The 20260-nt window shown below is 47.0% G+C and overlaps 1 long non-coding RNA gene across 1 annotated transcript in view; it reads right to left on the bottom strand.

Moving 5' to 3' along the window:
* LOC123765356 (uncharacterized) overlaps window positions 1-20260 on the bottom strand; it is a 34818-nt gene that overhangs the window by 4228 nt on the left and 10330 nt on the right. The window contains exon 3 of the long non-coding RNA XR_006773706.2: window positions 7126-7231. This is a non-coding gene — a long non-coding RNA (uncharacterized lncRNA). The remainder of the gene's footprint in view (window positions 1-7125; window positions 7232-20260) is intronic.

The following is a 20260-nucleotide window of genomic DNA, read 5'->3' as shown; positions in this document are numbered from 1 at the left end:
CCGCGCGGCTGGGATTACCCGGGAAGCTGTTTGGAACCCCGTCCTGGTTTAAAGATTTTCTCAATAACCTCATGGAATAAATGAGTTTCTCGGGTCACGCTTCAGCTGAGCTAGAGAGAGAGACACACAGAGAGAGAGACACACACAGAGAGACACACACAGAGAGACACAGAGAGGGGTGGAGGGGGACCGGTGTCAACACAGGTTAGGCTGAGTCACCACAAAATGACAAAGAATTTCCTAAAACAAGTGAGGCGAGAGAGTGGTACGGTGGGCGGGGTAACGGACGGCCGTTGTTATGGTAACGGTCACAGGTACAGGCGTTGATCTGGTAACGGATAAACAGATAAAATATCCTGTTGTCTTTTAACCCACAAACTACTACGCGGTCGTTAACCCACCAAAATAGAACAGTACTACGTTATCATTAATCCACCAAAATATACCGAGGCTGTTCCCTCACAACATGGCTGGGGTATAACGGAACGAGACTCGTACAGTAATTACCGAGTACGGTAGTTACTCGGTAATAACCAACAGTAATTACCTGTGTACCTGACGTGATGGTACTCAACCTTCAAGTACCTGGGAGTGTGATCCAGGTCGCAAGGTCCGGTGTAAGGGGTCCGTTGACCTGATAGCTTACTCACCGGATGAACTGATAGGTTTCTCACCGGATGAACCAACAGAAAACGGATGAAAAAGTTGTTTGGTAAGATTGATTAGATATGCTTAAGGAACACTATAGATTAACTTCAACAGAATTCGGGGAAACGTAGTCATAATTACCAGACTCAGATTAATGGTATAGCTACTTATTGAAGGTAAACTGCAGGTAACAAATGTCCCAATGCTCTCGTCATGTCTATTGTAAACTCCGTGAACAAGCGCTGAGACACACACCTCAACACAATATTAGTTAGCGCTGTAAAGTCTTAGGCCAAATGAAATGGCATCTGGCGCTCTGTAATTACTTAATTCAGACAAGGATACAATTAGCAGCCTACCCGAAGCTGGCTAAGCCTCATAGCCTACCCGAAGCTGGCTAAGCCTCATAGCCTACCCGAAGCTGGCTAAGCCTCATAGCCTACCCGAAGCTGGCTAAGCCTCATAGCCTACCCGAAGCTGGCTAAGTTTCATAGCCTACCCGAAGCTGGCTAAGTTTCATAGCTAAGCCAAGTATCATAACCTACCCGAGGGGCGGCTAGTAGGCTTTAGTCACGTTTCACGCCTGACCAACCGTCCTGCGACCCACTAGGCTTCTCCAGCCAGTCCCTGACCTACACTCTCTCATTTGAACCTTGGCCGCTCTGTGCTAAGGAAATTACCTAGTTTTCCTCTCCCAATAAACACCTGCAAGAGGTACGGGATTGAGGCAACAGGACGACTCTGGGGGCACGTGACTCGCCTGAGTGGAGACAGGTGTCACATGGAAGAGTTACATACACCACACATAACTGAACTCTAATTTCGTAAATGAAAACGTCCTATTGATATTCGTTATTGATTTTGCATGTTGATGTAAACCCGAGCATCAGATTAGGGCTCCATGTGTCCCTTGTGATTCTTCTTCTTCTTGTTGATACGTGCAATTTGCATGAAGATTTTCTCCTTTCGATGACTATGACCAATACTGGAGTATGCAGCACCTGTTTGGAATCCATACCTTGTGAAATATACCTTCACTATTTCAATAGCACTATTGAAAGGAGTGCGAAGGTTCGCTACTAGTTAGTGCCAGAGCTTAGAGGGGTTAAGTTATAAGGACAGGCTGAAGGAACTGGATATCATAACCTTGGAGGACAGAAGAAATAGAGGGGATATGATAACAACGTACACGATACTGAGGTAATAGACAAGGTGGAGAAGGACAACCTCTTAAACTTTGAGAAAGTAAGACAAGAGAACATAAGTGGAAGCTTTAATCGCGAACGAGTCGAAGGAATGTCAGGAAATACTCAACAAGTGGAATGTACTAAGGGAAGAAGTTGTGGAAGCCACCTCCATCCACCACTGTAAGAAAAGGTTCGACAAAGATAGTGATTGTTAGAATAGTGAAGCTTTAAATCAACGGGTACAGCAAGGCTGGTAGGCCTCAGTCACTCCCTATGAGGGAGGAGCTAGACCTAACTCCCCCATAGTCACTCATAGGTAGATACAATACCTTCGCTTTAGGAAGGGTGAGAGGGAGGGTGCGAGAGAGAGAGACAGGAGGGAGATCTCCCTCCTTCCCTCTCTCCCTCTCGTCGCCACCGAGCGGTGAGGTTGTGGCGGTAAGAGGGAGAGAGGCAACGAGGGAGGGAGGAGGGAGGGGAGTGAGGGAGGGAGAGAGAGAAGGAGACAGGGGATGACCGGTCAGGTAGGACGAGATTCACCTGCCGTCTGGCGGGGAAATTACGTGCAACAAGTTTTCCCAGTCAGAAGGTTCTGTGTGACGCCGCCCATAACTCGGAAAACTATATATAAAAAATATATATTACACACATACGTACATACATATTTCAGTTGCCATGTCAAATGACTTAAGTTGGCCACTAGTTGTCAATCCAAGTTTAAACTTTATTCCTCAAGTGAAATTACTTCAAAGGATCACTTGACTCAAACGTTAATAAATCCTCCACTTCGTGTCAAAGGTTCAAACAACAGGTTATAGTCGGTATCTATATGATAGCCACACCACACACACTAGTGCAGGCGATGAGTCACAATAACGTGGCTGAAGTACGTCCCTTCACCTTCTAGTGTGTGGTCTGGCCAACACACACACTAGAATGGTGTTATTTTAGATTCAGCTACTGGAACAAACGTGCTATGTAGTACAGGCTTTGGTACAGAGCAGAACACGAGGAGACGACGACGTTTCGGTGATTGACTGATAAAGATTAAGCCACCCAAAAGGTGGCACGGGCATGAATAGCCCGTAAACGTTTCGGTCAGCCCCGGACCCTTATGAAGCCGGTATCAATATAATCCGTAATAGCGAACACATCCGGCACAAAACAGATGTCTTCGTCCAACAAAACTTCCATGCCACGCTATTAAAAAAAGGCGACTTTTTTAATATATATAAATATTTACATTATAGTTGTACGTATAGTTAGGTCTGGGTAAGGTTAGGTAGGTTGTTTTAGGAAGGTTAATTCTGGGAGTCGTTGGCAGGAAGTGAGTGAAGCAAGTTTCGACTCTCAGTTTCGAACATAATCAAAGAAAGTAGTGAAACAGAAGATATAGAAAACATAGGAATATAGGCTATAGGAAATAGGTAACATAGGATATAGGAAAGTAGTGAAACAGAAGATATAGGAAACATAAGAATATAGGCTATAGGAAATAGGTAACATAGGATATAGGAAAGTAGTGAAACAGAAAATATAGGAAACATAAGAATATAGGCTATAGGAAATAGGTAACAAAGGATATAGGAAAATAGTGAAATAGAATGTATTTTCCTGATGCTCCTAATGTCAAGTTTCTTTAACTAATTTGTTGTAAACCCGGCGGTCCTTTCTTTCAAGATCTTTATTGTCCCATTAGTCTTACATTTACAATGTAAAACAGCATTGTGATGTACAACAATTTATAATGATTGTTTTATTGTAAATCGCGTATATTCTTGTGAATTCTATCATGGTAAAATATTATGACTTGCGCCGGGCGACATCCGCCAGAACTCAGCTGGAGGAATAAATAATGACGCCAGTGACGTCCTGTGATGATGGCACTGGAGGTCCTGTGTAGACGTCACTCCAGTTCCGCTGAAGATGTCACTTGAACGTCTTCTGATGACGTCACTGAACTTCCTGTGACGTCGTTACTGAAGTTCCTCTGATGAAGTCACTTTATTTAGTCTGGTGAAGTCACCGAAGTTCCTCTGATGAAGTCGAGGAGCCTGGTTAACAAGGCCAGCAACCAGGAGGCCTGGTCAGAGACCGGGCCGCGCGAAAGTTGATCCTCGGAACCATTGAAAGGTAAGGTGCCCCCAGATGTACGTCACTAAGGTGCCCCCAGATGACGTCACTAAGGTGCCCCAGATGACGTCACTAAGGTGCCCCCAGATGATGTCACTGAAGTTTTCTGATGTCCAAGCCCTCGTGCACATCTCTAGTGGCTAAGTTCACCAATATTGGATGTTTTCTGGTGATGTTGGTCTCGCCTTGACTTCACTCGATGGCTCATCATCTCATACGATTTTACAGTGAAAAAAAATAAATGTTATTTTCAAAGTAACAGTTAAAAAAAATGATTATTTTTTATATTTTTTTCAAGCTCATTAATTGGCGATTAATGGACTTTAAGTTAATGGATAAGTCCAAAAATGTACATTTTTTATTCAATAGACTTTTTTTTGGAAGCAGTTGCTTGTATTGTTTCAATGTGATCAATCGGGTTTCCTTGTTTGATACTGATCTTGTTTAATGTTTGGGATGATTGGGATTCAGGTCTAAAAAAAAAAAGTAGAGGTCCGCGCCTGGGCTTGATTGTACTGTTTTGGAAGTAATTGTACTCCTGTACATGAGTGATTGTACTCTTTTTGGAAGTAGTTGGGTTTGTTTGGTGAAGGTCTGCCACACACCCCCACCAACACCTCCTCACCCCCCCCCCACCCCTACATCAACACTTCCCCCATCACCCCCCCCCCACACACACACCACCACCAACACCCCCCCCCCCCCTCCCTCTTTCTCTCCTGGTCTCCACCAATAAGAACAATGGACTTGCAAGATAATGTATTATTTTCGTCGTGGAGACGACGATATTCTTATTCTTAAGAATCTTACTGGGCGGTACCAGCCAGACACCAGCGATTCTTACCTCATAGAATTACCCAGACTCTTTTTTATTCCCTCTACCCACCATTTTCTCTCTCTCTCCTCCACAATCTCTCACTTCCTCCCACCATCCCTCCATGACATTCCTTCTTTGTTGACCAGACCACACACTAGAAGTTGAAGGGACGACGACGTTTCGGTCCGTCCATGAACCATTCTCGACTTGAGAGTGGTCCAGGACGGACCGAAACGTCGTCGTCCCTTCAACTTCTAGTGTGTGGTCTGGTCAACATACTTCAGCCACGTTATTGTAACTTCATCCCCTGCATTCCTTCCTTTTCCTGTCATGCATCTCTCTCTCTCTCTCTCTCACCCCCTGTCTCACCTGTCTGTGTAGTCACCTATTTGTACCTACAGGGTCGAGCTTTAGCTCATGGACCTCTCGTTGGTAGCCGCCGGTTGTTTAATGGCATGACTCCTGACCTCTTTCCACATCACATTTCTAAGTCTGTGTCTCCGTGAGTGTGACTTGCGCTCGGGAGCGACAAGCCTGATTGATCATTATTCCAGAGAGTCGAGATTCATAGTGTTTCTTGTGGCGATGTCGCCTTTATGTTCCATCTTACCCCGTCACCTTAAGCCACTCTCAGTCATCTGAAGTCCCTCAAGAATAAGGCACTTTATCGATGTATTCCAGGAGCATGGAACCTCCATTGGAGTATCCCAGCAGCATGGAACCTCCATTGGAGTATCCCAGGAGCATGGAACCTCCATTGGAGTATCCCAGGAGCATGGAACCTCCATTGGAGTATCCCAGGAGCATGGAACCTCCATTGGAGTATCCCAGGAGCATGGAACCTCCATTGGAGTATCCCAGGAGCATGGAACCTCCATTGGAGTATCCCAGGAGCATGGAACCTCCATTGGAGTATCCCAGGAGCATGGAACCTCCATTGGAGTATCCCAGGAGCATGGGACCTCCATTGGAGTATCCCAGGAGCATGGAACCTCCATTGGAGTATCCCAGGAGCATGGAACCTCCATTGGAGTATCCCAGGAGCATGGAACCTCCATTGGAGTATCCCAGGAGCATGGAACCTCCATTGGAGTATCCCAGGAACATGGAACCTCCGTTGGAGTGAACAGTAAACATGGAGTTTACACTCGAGAGTCCCAGGAAGAAGGAACGCCACCCCGTTCAAGGAGAAAACTGTTCTTCAGGGAAATATGAAGTTTCTATGAAGCGTCTCAGAAATATGAAACCTCAATTGGGGCCCCCCTGGAACACCGTAATTCCATTGGAGTTTCCCGAGAGGACTGGGGGAAAATGGATTTCCATTAGAGTTCTAAAAGGAACTCATACTGGAATTTCACAGGAGGTACTAACGCACACTGGCGTCTCAGGAACACAGAACCTTCCACTGGATCGTCCCAAGATCACAGGATCTTCCACTGGAATACTCAGTGTAGGGAACGATGGGAACTCTCTGACGCCCAAGGAACTCGCTAATACCCAAAGGAACTCGCTAATGCCCAAAGGAACTCGCTAATGCCCCAAGGAACTCGCTAATGCCCAAAGGAACTCGCTAATGCCCCAAGGAACTCGCTAATGCCCCAAGGAACTCGCTAATGTCCCAAGGAACTCGCTAATGCCCCAAGGAACTCGCTAATGCCCCAAGGAACGCGCTAATGCCAAAAAAAACTCGCTAATGCCCAAAGGAACTCGCTAATGCCCCAAGGAACTCGCTAATGTCCCAAGGAACTCGTTAATGCCCCAAGGAACTCGCTAATGCCCAAAGAAACTCGCTAATGCCCAAAGAAACTCACTAATGCCCAAAGAAACTCGCTATTGCCCAAAGGAACGCGCTAATGCCCAAAGGTATGCCCAATAACAGTGTATCTCCCAAAGAAATCTTCAGCTGATAACCAAACCACAACTCAGAAGCTGGAGAAGCGACCATTATCATGTCTAAATCTTCAGATACTCCAGGTGTGGGGATATTGGAGTGACGCACACTTTATCTATATTTGATTCTGGTAACTCAAGCAAGCACACAGCTCTCAGGAGGACGCTTGTCTCAGGATGTGTACCAAGGGCCTCGATACTGCCTAATGACCTCTCCTGTGACCTTTGACCTATATCAGCATGTAGTACACGCATTAAGTGTACGCTAAGAGTATTTAACAAACAGCTAATATTTGCTCTTTTCCTTATAGGAGTAAATAAGAAAATCTACTGCTCAAGAAACACCAAAATAATCTACTGCTCAAGAAACAACGACATAATCTACTGCTTAACAAATCAAATCTACAGTTCGACAAAGACAAAGTATATGAACTTTAATTCTTATCTTACCATTTCCAAATATTTCAGTCAACAGGACTTTCCCGCCGTAGTGAACGTTGTGTTCGCTCCGTTATGTTATCAATGGGAAGACCCTTGATACGAGCGGCCGTCTGCTCTGAAACGAGACACACAGAGTTAACGAGTCAGCTACGACTTAATTAAGGAGACAGATTCGTCTCGTTAAGCGTATGACATAAATAATAAAGAACACAAGACACGTTCAGCCACAGTTCACGGAGCACAGTTCATGGAACACAGTACGTGACACAGCGCCCAACACAGCGCCTAACACAGTAAGGAGAACATGGGCCATTGTCTAAGCGACACAGCAAGAAAGACAAAAGTGAAAAACAATCAAAGGACAACAACAGCAGGAGCTTGAAGTGGCTTGTGGCAGCGCAGGTGTTGACGCAAGTGGGAACGCAAGTGGTGACGCAGGTGGGGGGCGCAGGTGGGTGGGCCCACTGTTGGACCAAGCTCTCACAAGTCAAGCCTGGCCTCGGGCCGGGCTTGGAGAGTACAGGAACTCCCAGAACCCCATCAAGCAGGGACGCAGGAGGGGACGCTGGGACGTCCAGGCTAGGAGAGGGGGAAGAGCGACCTCTAGCCGGGCGGGAAGTGGGATGGCCTGGGAACCAACCCAGGAACAGGTCTGGAAAATCCTGCTTCCTGCGTAGTGGCGAGAAACCTTCACTCTCATCCTACTTCCCGCCCTCGCTGTCATCCTCAGCCCTACCATCCTAAACACAGCCCCATGCACCACATCCTCTAACCCACCCCCACCATAGTCGTTCTTGAGCAAGTTCTCACTCGTCAAAATATGCCCGCAAGGTCGAGCTAGGCTTCAAGCCTCGTCTTCCAAATCATACTTATTTGAATGCAATGACTCAGATTCTTCCACTTGTCTTGTCTTGTTCGTACTTTTAACTTGTACAGTGAGGTGGCTTCTGCCACTTCATTGTTGCACACATTCAAATTGTTTACGGCGTGTTTAACTTGTTTTGAAAGGGAACATTGGCGAAGTTCTCTTTCTGTGCTTTCTGTAATTCACTCGTGTCTCTAGTTTCCGTCTATATCCCTTGTTCTAATGTTTCTAACTTTGAACAGTTGCTCGATATCTAGTTGGTCAATTCCCCTGATAAACTTAAATGCCAGTCTCATATTATGCTTCCGCTGTTGTCCAGTTGTGTTGCCTGCATTGCGTAGATTCCGTAGGTCAGGATCCCCGCGGCCCGGTCTCTGACCAGGCCTCCTGCTGGTCAGAAACCTCAGTTTGTCCTCAGTAGCTAAGGGCCTCAGTGTTTTTTTCCTGGTAGAGTAAAACGTCACTCGCTTATGATCCCGTTTGGAAGAGGAAGCAAAACCCGCGAAATAATGACCTTCAATTTTACCAACACTGCGAGACTTATTAAGAGTCATGGCATGTAATGTGTTTGTAAGATGTGTTTAGTGTTTGATTTCGACCGTGTGTTTGGTGAGTACACATCTGCCGTGCGTGTTGATGGGGGGGGGGGGCGGAGAGGGTGTGTTTGTGTGTTAGATAATGGGGGGTTTGGAGGGAGGGTTGGAAGAGTTAGGTGACGGTGTGTGTACATTTACCTCTGGATCTGATTGTCGGGTCGAACCTCTACTCTCAAAACACTTATTTTCACCATCAGTTGTTCAGTGAAGTGATTATGTTCGAATTGTCTTCTCGTATTTACAGTTACGAACTGTGTAACGCATTGGCCTCGACAACTTCACAATCTAGCGACTTTTAGTCCGTGATATTTATTTGTGACCCGTAAACTAATGACGTTCCTGCCGACATCACTCGGACTCATCACGTGTCCTCGTTCTAACGTTCCTTATCATTGACATTGTTTCTGGTGTATGTCGTATTTGGGGGTTGTAGCTTGGTCTGGAAAACCCTCACCCTACCTCACCTCACCCTGCCTCACCTCTCTCAACCTCGCCTCACCTCTCAACCTCGCCTCACCCTCCCTCACCTCACCCTGCCTCACCTCACCTCACCATGCCTCACCTCTCTCAACCTCAGCTCCCTCACCTCACCCCAATCGCTTTACAAACAACTGCCCAGTATATTTTCAACTTACAGGCTATTCATGCCCGTGCCACCTCTTGGGTGGCTTAATCTTTCTCAATCAATCATATTTTCAACAAGTTACAGCCCCGCTCCTGTGCCAGGTAAGTCCACTACAGGCTCACCATAGCACGTGCTACTTGTCCAGCTCCTGTGCCAGGTAAATCCACTACGGGCTCACCATAGCCCGTGCTATTTAGAACATTAGTTCCCAGTAGCTGAATCTTAAAACAACACAAATCTATTTTCAATATTTGAGAGATACCCAAGAGGTGAATAACCACCAAGTGTGTGTGACCATAATGATGTTTCTCGCCCTGGTTGTCACTACGTAGTTCAACATCTCGTGAACTGTATAATCAGAACATCCGGCACATGGTGAGGACAAACTATTTAAAATGAGAGCAACGGAACCGGAAGCCAAGATGAGATCAAGACACTTTAACTGAGCAAGATTGGAATATACGAGGATAAGAATAAAGAGAGAGAGAGAGATGAAGATTAAGCTACCGAAAAGGTGGCACGGGCATGAATAGCCCGTAAGTGGTGGCCCTTTTGAGCCATTACCAGTATCAAGAGCTGATACTGGAGATCTGTGGAGGTGCGACTGCACCCTGCGTGACGGGAGATGTCTCCCGTGATAAGAATAACAAGGCGACTCCTACTTATATCCACCTCAACTCATGCATATATGTCTAGAATTTACACCTTACAAAATAATAACAGGAATAGACCAAATTGACAGAAGAGGAATTCCTGAAACCGGTAACTTCAAGAACAAGAGGTCATAGAGTCAAGCTAAAGAAACAAAGATGCCGAAAAAAACTAGTAGAAAGTTTTCTTTTGCAGAGTGGTAGAGGGTTGGAACAAGCTAAGTGAGAAGGTGGTGGAGGCCAAAACCGTCAGTAGTTTCAAAGTGTTATACGACCAAGAGTACTGGGAAGACGGGACACCACGAGTGTAGCTCTCATCCTGTAGCTACACTTAGGTAATTACACGTACACCTAATGCCACAGCACACGCTCGCCTAGCTAGCTGGCTAGCAAGCAAGCAAGCAAGCAAGCAAGCAAGCGCACACACACCTGGTTTCTGAGAAGGTTTATCCAGGTGAGTCAACAAAGAGCTGCTCCGCTGATAACATAATCAGGACAGGTAACCAGCGAAGATCTTAGTACCCGTCATGACAAATATCATATCAGTCTTAACTAGAGATAAAACAAATGCCGAAACTAAGCAATTCATAAAGTCTACCAATTAAGGACACAAATATCTTACCAGAATTTGTTTCTTCACAACGTTATGGGGAAGAGAGGACCTTAGACAAGCCACCAACATAAATTCAAGAAATTTAGATTGAGAAAAGACCTGGGTAAATACCGGTATGTAAACAGGTTTGTTGATTTATGGAACAATTTACTGGATATAAGAGCGATGGATTCACTCAAGCTTAGTTTAGACATGTATGAATGGCTTTAGGAAGGGGAGATATAAATACGCGTTATCTGAATATTAGGTCTTCGACAGCGTCTCCTACTCTCAAGTTCTTAATATAAAACTAGAAAGACGTGCGGGCTGGCAGGGACGAGGCCGGCAGGGACGAGGCATCTCAGGGACGAGGCCGGCAGGGACGAGGCCGGCAGGGACGAGGCATCTCAGGGACGAGGCCGGCAGGGACGAGGCGTCTCAGGGAACACCATTTTCGTGTCCTGATCGCTGTGGCGGGAGTCAGCTCAGGGGACGTGATCATGGACGTACATCTCATTACCTCCGCAGCTGCGCCTCTGCGCTCACCACCGTCCGCGTTCCTAACATCACTATCCGGGTCCTAACATCACTATCCTGGGTCCTAACATCACTATCAGGGTCCTAACATCACTATCCGGGTCCTAACATCACTATCCGGGTCCTAACATCACTATCCGGGTCCTAACATCACTATCCGGGTCCTAACATCACTATCCGGATCCTAACATCAACATCCATTGCCCCTGACATCAACATTTCGGGCCCCTGACATCAACATCCAGGTCCCCTGACATCAACATCCAGGTCCCCTGACATCAACATCCAGGTCCCCCTGACATCAACATCCAGGTCCCCCTGACATCAACATCCAGGTCCCCCTGACATCAACATCCAGGTCCCCCTGACATCAACATCCAGGTCCCCCTGACATCAACATCCAGGTCCCCCTGACATCAACATCCAGGTCCCCCTGACATCAACATCCAGGTCCCCCTGACATCAACATCCAGGTCCCCTGACATCAACATCCAGGTCCCCTGACAACATCCAGGTCCCCTGACATCAACATCCAGGTCCCCTGACATCAACATCCAGGTCCCCTGACATCAACATCCAGGTCCCCTGACATCAACATCTAGGACCCCTGACAACATGCTTAAGAGAGACGAGTGTCTGCACATCCAAGTTAGCAAGATAAGATGCTGATAATGTGTCAACTTTCTTATCGCTTCGAATAAGTTGGCCAAATATATATAGATATATGCATAATTCTTGCACTGCATCTCGCCCTTGGTGACAGGGAGAAGAAGGTGAACACGATGCAGAGTCACTGTCAAGGTTGCAAAAACGGGTTTCATTAGCAGTGTAATCATAGCTAGCTGCAGTGTCTGGTTAAAGCTGGCTCGGAGAGCGAGAGGTCTGAAGATACAGTGATTTCAGCATGAAGTTGTTGTTGTTGTAGATTAAGCTTCTGGGAACAAGTGCCAAGTAGCACGGGCTATGGTGAGCCCGTAACTTACCTGACAAGAGCGGGGCAAGTAGCATGGGCTATGGTGAGCCCGTAGTGGACTTACCTGGCACAGGAGCGTTTCAGCATGAGTTTGCTTGGGTATAAATAGGAGCTGCTTAGCACGTGTGTCCGTGGGAGAGCACCGCTCCTGTGCCAGGTAAGTCCACTACGGGCTCACCATAGCCCGTGCTACTTGGAACTTGTTCCGAGTAGCTGAATCTATAACAACAACAAGTGTGTCCTCTGCAGTTGTCTATATTCTTCTGTTCGCGATGCAGGGAACTTGGTAGCCTCGTCCTGGCTGCTGGGTTTTAGAGGATAACTATCAAAGAGAATCCACAAGAGAGATCGAACCTGAGAGTTTTGATAACACGAGATGTCACCATGAGGGACAATGTCACATCAATCAGCACTAGAGGATTTTGAGTGAATAAGAGACGAAGTAAAGAGGTAACTGATGGAGCCAGATCAGGCACTGATCTGATCACTAAACAGGCACTGATGGAGCCAGATACGACTGAGGATGTAAGACATCTCTATGGATAATAAGAGGCAGCCGGATGCTAGGTGTCAAGTAGGAGAGGAAATCCTTTTGGAATTAGAAAGAGAAAAAGACTTGAGATTGATATTACACCTATAACAAGCAGCCCACATCTAATGAATATCTTCAGCAGCATACGGATGGCTGGTTAAGAAATGCCTTTACTTCAGGATCTTGTATAATGCTCATGTCAGACCAGTGCTAGAGTATGCTACACCAGCGTGGAGCCCTTATGCCGTTAAACATAAAACGAAGCTAGAGAAAGTTCAGAGGAACACATCCTGTCAAGATCCAGGGCTGAGAGATGCGAGTTGCAACGAAAGATTAAAGGACTTAAGCCTCACATCATTGGATGAAAGAAGAAACAGGGGAGACGATTTTTACATACAAAATACTCAGACAAGGCAGACAAGGCAGACAAGGACATACTGTTTAGCATGGGTAGTACACGAACAAGGGGATACAGATGGGAACTTAAGGTCGTTTTCAGCGTCAGAGAAGTAAACATATGGAATGCGCTAAGAAGTGAAGAGGTGGAGGCAAACTTCATACACATACATCTTTAAATATTGATATAACAGCTCTGGAACCTATACACTAGTCGATTAAGGGTTGAGAGGCGGGAACTATAAACCACAGCTCATCCCAGCTAGGTGTGCACAACTATGTTAATACACACACGCGCACGTGTGTGCATGTGTGTGTTTGTGTTTGTTTTCAAAGAGGTGTATGACAAAGAGTACTGTGAAGACGGGACACCACGAGCGTAGCTCTCATCCTGTAACTACACTTAAGTAAGTGTAGTTACGTAAGTACACTTAAGTACACTGTGCACTTAAGTACACTTAAGTGCACAGTGGCCTCGCGGCTGAGTGGACAACGCTTGGTGGTCATAGTCTTAAGGGGCCCAAGTTCGACTCCCGGCCGAAATAAACAAATGGACAGAGTCTCTTTCACCCCTGATGCCCCCGTTCACCTAGCAATAAATAGGTACCTGGGAGTTAGACAGCTGCTACGGACCGCTTCCCGTGGATGTGTGTGCTTGTTAGAGAGAAATATATGTAGTAAACATAATAAGAGTAAAAATAGATTGGTTAAAAAGGCGGGGTCCAAGAGCTAATAGCTCGATTCTGCAGACACAAATAGTAAATAGGAGGAGTAAGCATCCATCAGTCTCAGGAGACTATGGAGTTGCGCTCTGGTTGTCGGTCTGGAGTGGCCTCACCAGGGCGTAAAGCCAGGGTAGGTTGATTCGGGGGAGAAGCTGTTACCCAAGCAGCAGGTCCCCCCTCTCTCTCCACGGCGCTGAAAGTCTCCAATGGAAAGGCAGACGCCAATACGAACACACACGCACACAAACACACACAAACGTTGTTTACATTCACTTGTATTCCTTTGAGTATCGCTTTATATAAATATTGATGTTTGTCCTTCCAGCACAGCCGTAGTCGGCAGCTGGAGCCTGACACAGGTGCAGGGAATTCCTGTCTGAATACTAAGCTGCAACGGCAACCCCTCCTGATAACGGGACCCCGCGGGGGCGGCTGGCTGCTGTGTGTACTCTCACTCACTGTCTACTGAACGTTTGGGGATGAAATATGTTTAGTGAGGAATAAATACAAAGGGACGAGGTCGCTCAAGCTATTCTCACTCCGTTTAGTACAACGTAGTAGGCATCCATCAGTCTCAGGAGACTATGGAGTTGCGCTCTGGTTGTCGGTCTGGAGTGGCCTCATCCAGGGCGCAAAGCCAGGGTAGGTTGATATGGTGGAGAAGCTGGTATCCATGCAGCAGGTCCCTCCCTCCTCTTCACAGCGCCGAAATTCTCCACTGGAAAGTCAAGCGCCAATATGATATTCCCAGCGCCGTAGCAGGAACTGTGAGTTCCGGGGTTGACCTGGAAGTTGACCTCCATTAACGACGCAATTACATACGAACCATCTACACCCACACAAGCAGTACCAATAAAGGACAGGTCACACCACGTGGTTGGACAGCGTGAACTGCTTGATAGAAAGGGATAAATCTACTTCATTTTTATCCCTCGGGTAATGAAGTCCTTCTCTCAACGCTGCCGTCAATACACAGTAAAGCCACAGTAATGTGCTGTAGCCGCGAGAGAGTCTTTGAAGCAGGGCGGTGGACTCGAAGTCACGTCTCTGATCAACCTTAGACGCACGTTATTGGGATTTCATTATGCATTGGTGGAGGACTTCGTTACCTACACCATCGTGTGGGCGAACAGCGTGAAATTTTAATTTGGGTACTATCTCTGCGCCTCCGAACTGCTCTTTAGTCCTGCCAGGCCTCAGGCTGTTGTTTGTAAGTCTCAGAGGAAGACTTTTTGTTGTCGATGATGGAAAAGAAGGGGATTGTTGTAATCTAGAATTACCCTCCTGCGCTTCTAAGCCTGTTGTTGTTGTTTAAGATTCATCTACTGGGAACAAAACGTTCCAAGTAGCATAGGCTACGGTGAGCCCGTAGTGGACTTACCTGGCACAGGAGAGGGGCTGTAACTGTGGCTTCTAAGGCAATATGGAGCATGTTTATGCTCAGTAAAGCAAGCATAGTGACGCGAGCCTCCTGGAAGCCTGCTAGGGGGCTGGTGTAGGCTGGGAAGCCTCCTAGGGGGCTGGTGTAGGCTGGGAAGCCTCCTAGTGGCTGGTGTAGACTGGGAACCCTCCTAGGGGGCTGGTGTAGGCTGGGAAGCCTCCTAGGAGGCTGGTGTAGGCTGGGAAGCCTCCTAGTGGCTGGTGTAGGCTGGGAACCCTCCTAGGGGGCTGGTGTAGGCTGGGAACCCTCCTGGGGGCTGGTGTAGGCTGGGAACCCACGCAAGCCTCAACAAACACTCAAGGATCTAGTGTAAACAGGTCAGTCTCTAACCTTGTTCTGTAATTTTTTTTGCTCAGCGAAATATTTGTGACATTCCGGTTGTGCCAGCACGCGGGAGGTTGAGGAGCAGCGCGTGTACCTCCGCTCCCGGGACGCCTGCAACCCACGTGATGAGCTACGTTGCAGGAGCCCACCACGTGCACGCTGCAGGAGCCCAGCGCGTGCTCGCTGACGCAGGAGAGGGTCGCTCTACGACCTTGTTAGCTGAGGGTCGCATGAGCCTCGGGGTCGTGTTCAGGGGGGTGGGTGGGAGTGGTTCCAAGCTAGCGTGGGGTACGACCACTCTAGCGCCCACACCAAACGTACGTCTCACTGCTCTCAATACGTCCACGCTCGTACGCTAATGGCTAAGCAACTTAACTTCAGAACTGGACGCTTTACAATCGTCGGAACAAGCTGGGGTTATACCCTGGGCGCTTGGTATTGGGGGTACCACCCACGCAGGGTACAACGCTTCCCGAGTACCACCGGTTCATTCCCCCCCCCCCCCTCCCCCATATCCCAGCGGGTACCAACCCACAGACCAGTGTCCTGACTACCAGCAAGAACTATATCCGCAGAATTGCTATCTAGTGACTAGCAGGAGTGTAGGGGCCGGCGGTATCATTACGAACTAGTGATATCAATACTAGCCTGAGACTAGCATCCGTGTGGTTACCCGGCCTAGCCACAGGTTACCAACCTGTGGCTAGGCCGGGTCTAGCACAAGGATAGGCTGTGTGAGCAAGGATAAGTTGACTCTTCGCCACAACCAACATGTCGACGAGAAACTGAAAGCCTTTCATTGTAACTTTTAAAGTTACTGGAATGTTTAAGGGGTCAGAGTACCAGCAGCTAAGGGGGTATATGCCACAACACCTAAGGGGGTATATGCCACAGCAACTAAGGGGTATATTGTACCATAGTAGCTGTGGTATAAACAGGACACAGCTAAGTCTTGGGAGTGGGTGTCGTGTAGGTGGAAGGAAGGGGGGGGGGGAGGGTTGAGACGGGGGTCGTCCGCAACGACCTTTCTACCAGTCTTGAGGTGGGTTGATCTGGACTGCTCAGGATTGTAATATATGCACACATCTCTCCTGGTATCTTGTGGGTACGTGGGGGAGGGGGAGGGAGTACCTACCAGTACTTAGCTATCAGTGACTACGAGGGAGCGAGATCTGGCTCAGTACATCCCGCCAACCGTCCTTGTTTAGTTTAGTTCATTTATTATGCACCTCATACTTATCCTGTGGGTGGTAGTGGACCCCATACCCATCCTGTGGGTGGTAGTGGACCCCATACCCATCCTGTGGGCGGTAGTGGACCCCATACACATCCTGTGGGCGGTAGTGGACCCCATACACATCCTGTGGGTGGTAGTGGACCCCATACCCATCCTGTGGGTGGTAGTGGAACCCATACCCATCCTATGGGCGGTAGTGGTTCCCATACACATCCTGTGGGTGGTAGTGGACCCCCATACACATCCTGTGGGTGGTAGTGGACCCCATACCCATCCTGTGGGTGGTAGTGGACCCCATACCCATCCTGTGGGCGGTAGTGGACCCCATACCCATCCTATGGGCGGTAGTGGTTCCCATACACATCCTGTGGGTGGTAGGGGACCCCCATACACATCCCGTGGGAGGTAGTAGAAAGGGTTACAGAGGCACATAATGGGCTCAGGGACTGAACCCCACAATTCATTAGGCTAAGCAAGTTACAATCTTGATGAGCTAGTTACAAAATTCAGTGCACATCGTCACAATCAACAATGAGCTCGAGACCGACCACAAGTACAGTTTCTAAATTAAGCAACTGACATGTGGAGAGCTAGTGTCACAGTTGATATGTTTATCTGTTTGTCCTGCACAAGCCCCCTCCCCCCTTCCGTCCAAGTGGACAACGGTGGATAGGTTACAATCACTTAGTTACTACCTACAGTTAGCAAACTGGGAATATTTGACCGAGACTTCTGGTAGCAAATCATTTTGAATAAAATATTTACACAGCTATTTGAATCATTTGTTATAGAATTGTCTCTGAATTCACGTATCTTTCCGCACTCCATCACAGTGACGGAGGAGTGTGCGAATAATTTTGTTGACACAGTTTACATTTGGTCAGGTCTACATCAGCAGATAATGAGAATTCCCAGAGATACTTGTAACCGAGTCTAAGCTGAGCAGTAGTAACATCTAGAAGACTGCTGATTTTATTGGATGAACCATAGATGTGTGGCTCCTCTTGCATGATAGTATGATGATAGATGGAATTACTGGTGTCAATTATACTTTGCTTCAGATATACAAGATTTTGTTGAAGTTCTTGGTGCACTATTGCTCTCAGATTGCTCATTGACAATCCAAGGTTATACTCAATTTCTCCTTTAAAGGCAGATTTTTTTGCTGACTCGTCAGCTTTATCATGCATTCGGAGGCCAACATGAGATGGAGTCCACATGAAATGGACTCTTATCATCATTAATAATTTTGTTGTACTCGTGTCTAGCTTCAGACACACGAGCATGTTACAGTTATGTCTTAAAGAGTTGAGAGCAATTAAGGATGATGAGGAGTTACTTAAAATTAATCAAGTTTGGAGACTTGTACACATTTCAGTGCAAGGAGCAAGGCAAATAGTTCGGTCTGAAGGGTAGAGGCCCAGTTGTTTATACGGACTCCCCACTCAAAATATAAGTCATCGCCCATTGTTAGGACAACTGCACTTCCAGCAGCACCCGTGGTGCGGTGTAGGGAACCATCAGAGTACATGATTTGAGAGAGAGAATGCTCTGTGGACAGAGCATCAATATGGCTTAAGGCGTTGAGCTTTGCCTCAAGACGAAGCTTGGGCTGATCTCTAATTTGCTTCTTGGGTGGAAAGGGTGTAACCTCCCACGGTGCAGGAAAGTGCCGTTGTTGTTTCTCTTGGTATAAATTATAAACCTGATACATTCTGAGTTCAGTTCCAGTTATCCATTTGGAACAATGTTGACCTTCAATAAAGAAATTCTGGAGAGCTTCTGTGCAAGGGTTAGGATGAGCAAACCTAATCATTGTCATACCAAATTAACAGTTAATTTCAGTAACACGATCAACGATGCTCTGAATATTAAGTTCCGTTCTCATGTTAAGTATCTTTGTGGTACGAGGGCACCCAAGGAATATCCTCAAGGCTTCGTTCTACAATTTTTCAAGCCCTCCGAACTTTCTTTCAGGCATCAAAACAAGCAGAGGTGCAGCATAATCCACTGAAGATCTAATGTATGCAAGGTACATCATTTTGACAATTCTGACAATGTCACCATAGCCTGAGTGATAACCAGCAACAGTCTTGAGAGCTCGGAGCCTCTCTTTATACTGACGACAGAGTCTGAATACAACAGGACCATACAGTGGCACCTCAAGGCCAAGGTATTTGAATCTGTTTACATAGTCAGGCTGGGAGCCATCAGACAGTTGCATCTTGCGAACAGCTCCTCCCTGCCTGGGTGGACGTCGATTGCGTATCTTCCTGAGAGAACACTGACTATTCTGACGTACGAATTTTTTGAACGTGTGTGCGAGTGTGTTCACATTTAGAAATGTCTTAAAAAAAAGTGGAACGAGGATGGAAGACAAATGTCGACACGACCTCACAGATCATTGCCTCAGACACACAACATCAGTGTCGAAACTCCTCTCAAGAAAATGATAGATTCCGCTGCAGATTTCTATAATAATAATAAATCAATCCTCCTGTTAACACCCCAGGGTAGTGTGGTGGAGCCACTCCTATGAAACATCTACCATGGCTTCAATAAGATCACACGAGAGACTATAGCATACACACACACACTCTGACTTTTTCACACACACACCAAAAAAGATGTTAACCACATGAATGACATCCTTCAAGCTATCGTAGGGAAGACGATGATACAGTTGATGGCTATCTCATCCAATTTGCTTAGTTTACCCATTTATTATGCACCCCATACCCCCCCCCCATCCCGTGGGCGGGGGAGGAAGGAGTTACACAGAACATAATGGACTCAGGAACTCAACACTATAATCCAGTTAGATAAGTGACAAACAGCCCAAGATGAGCATCAACCACCTAGTGAGGCTGCGACAATCAGTGTAAGGCCGCCATCCTCATCTCTTTATCTCCCGGGCTTTCTAAACCCGGCATCCCCTCTCCCCCCTCCCCCCCTAAACACCTGTTGAGACCTGCCTATAAATAACACCTGTACAAAACGTCTGTTACAAACAGCTGCTCAACGCTCATTTAAATTATTTAAGGGGGGGGGGGAGGAGGAGTTCTGTGACATTCCGGTTCCTGTTTGGACAGATATGGAGAGCGTTCGGACAGGTGTGTGACAAGTGTTTGTAAAAAGGGTTCGGATAGCCTCATAGTTACCTAGTAATGACGACCACCTAGTAACCGTTACTTAGCAATGTTAATCACCTAGTTACCGTTACCTAGCAATGTTAATCACCTAGTTACCGTTACCTAGCAATGTTAATCACCTAGTTACCGTTACTTAGCAATGTTAATCACCTAGTAACAGTTACCTAGCAATGCTGATCTCCTACAACATAGTCACCTAGCTATGACGATATCCCAGCAACATAGCCTACCTAGCTATGACGATATACTAGACACAGCAGCCAAGGCTGAGCCCCCCAAGAATCATTTAGAACGTCGCATTTTGACGTATAGCTCCACCTAAGGCCAAAAAAAGTGTCGTACTAGAAAATGGAAGCAGCTCGCGAAGTTGACGTACTATTCCGTTTTCTGTTTTGGGTCCTCTGGTAGGTTAGGATAAAGGGGCACTTTAGTACTTCAGTTTCTTGACGTTGGGGGAACGTTAGGAGGACGGGCTGTACAGTGAGGGGGGGGGGGCAGG

The sequence above is a fragment of the Procambarus clarkii genome, chromosome 33 (assembly GCF_040958095.1).
Source record: "Procambarus clarkii isolate CNS0578487 chromosome 33, FALCON_Pclarkii_2.0, whole genome shotgun sequence".
Taxonomy (NCBI): Eukaryota; Metazoa; Arthropoda; class Malacostraca; order Decapoda; family Cambaridae; genus Procambarus; species Procambarus clarkii.
Note: the sequence above shows the minus strand (reverse complement) of the source record. Positions and strands in the feature narration are given on the sequence as shown.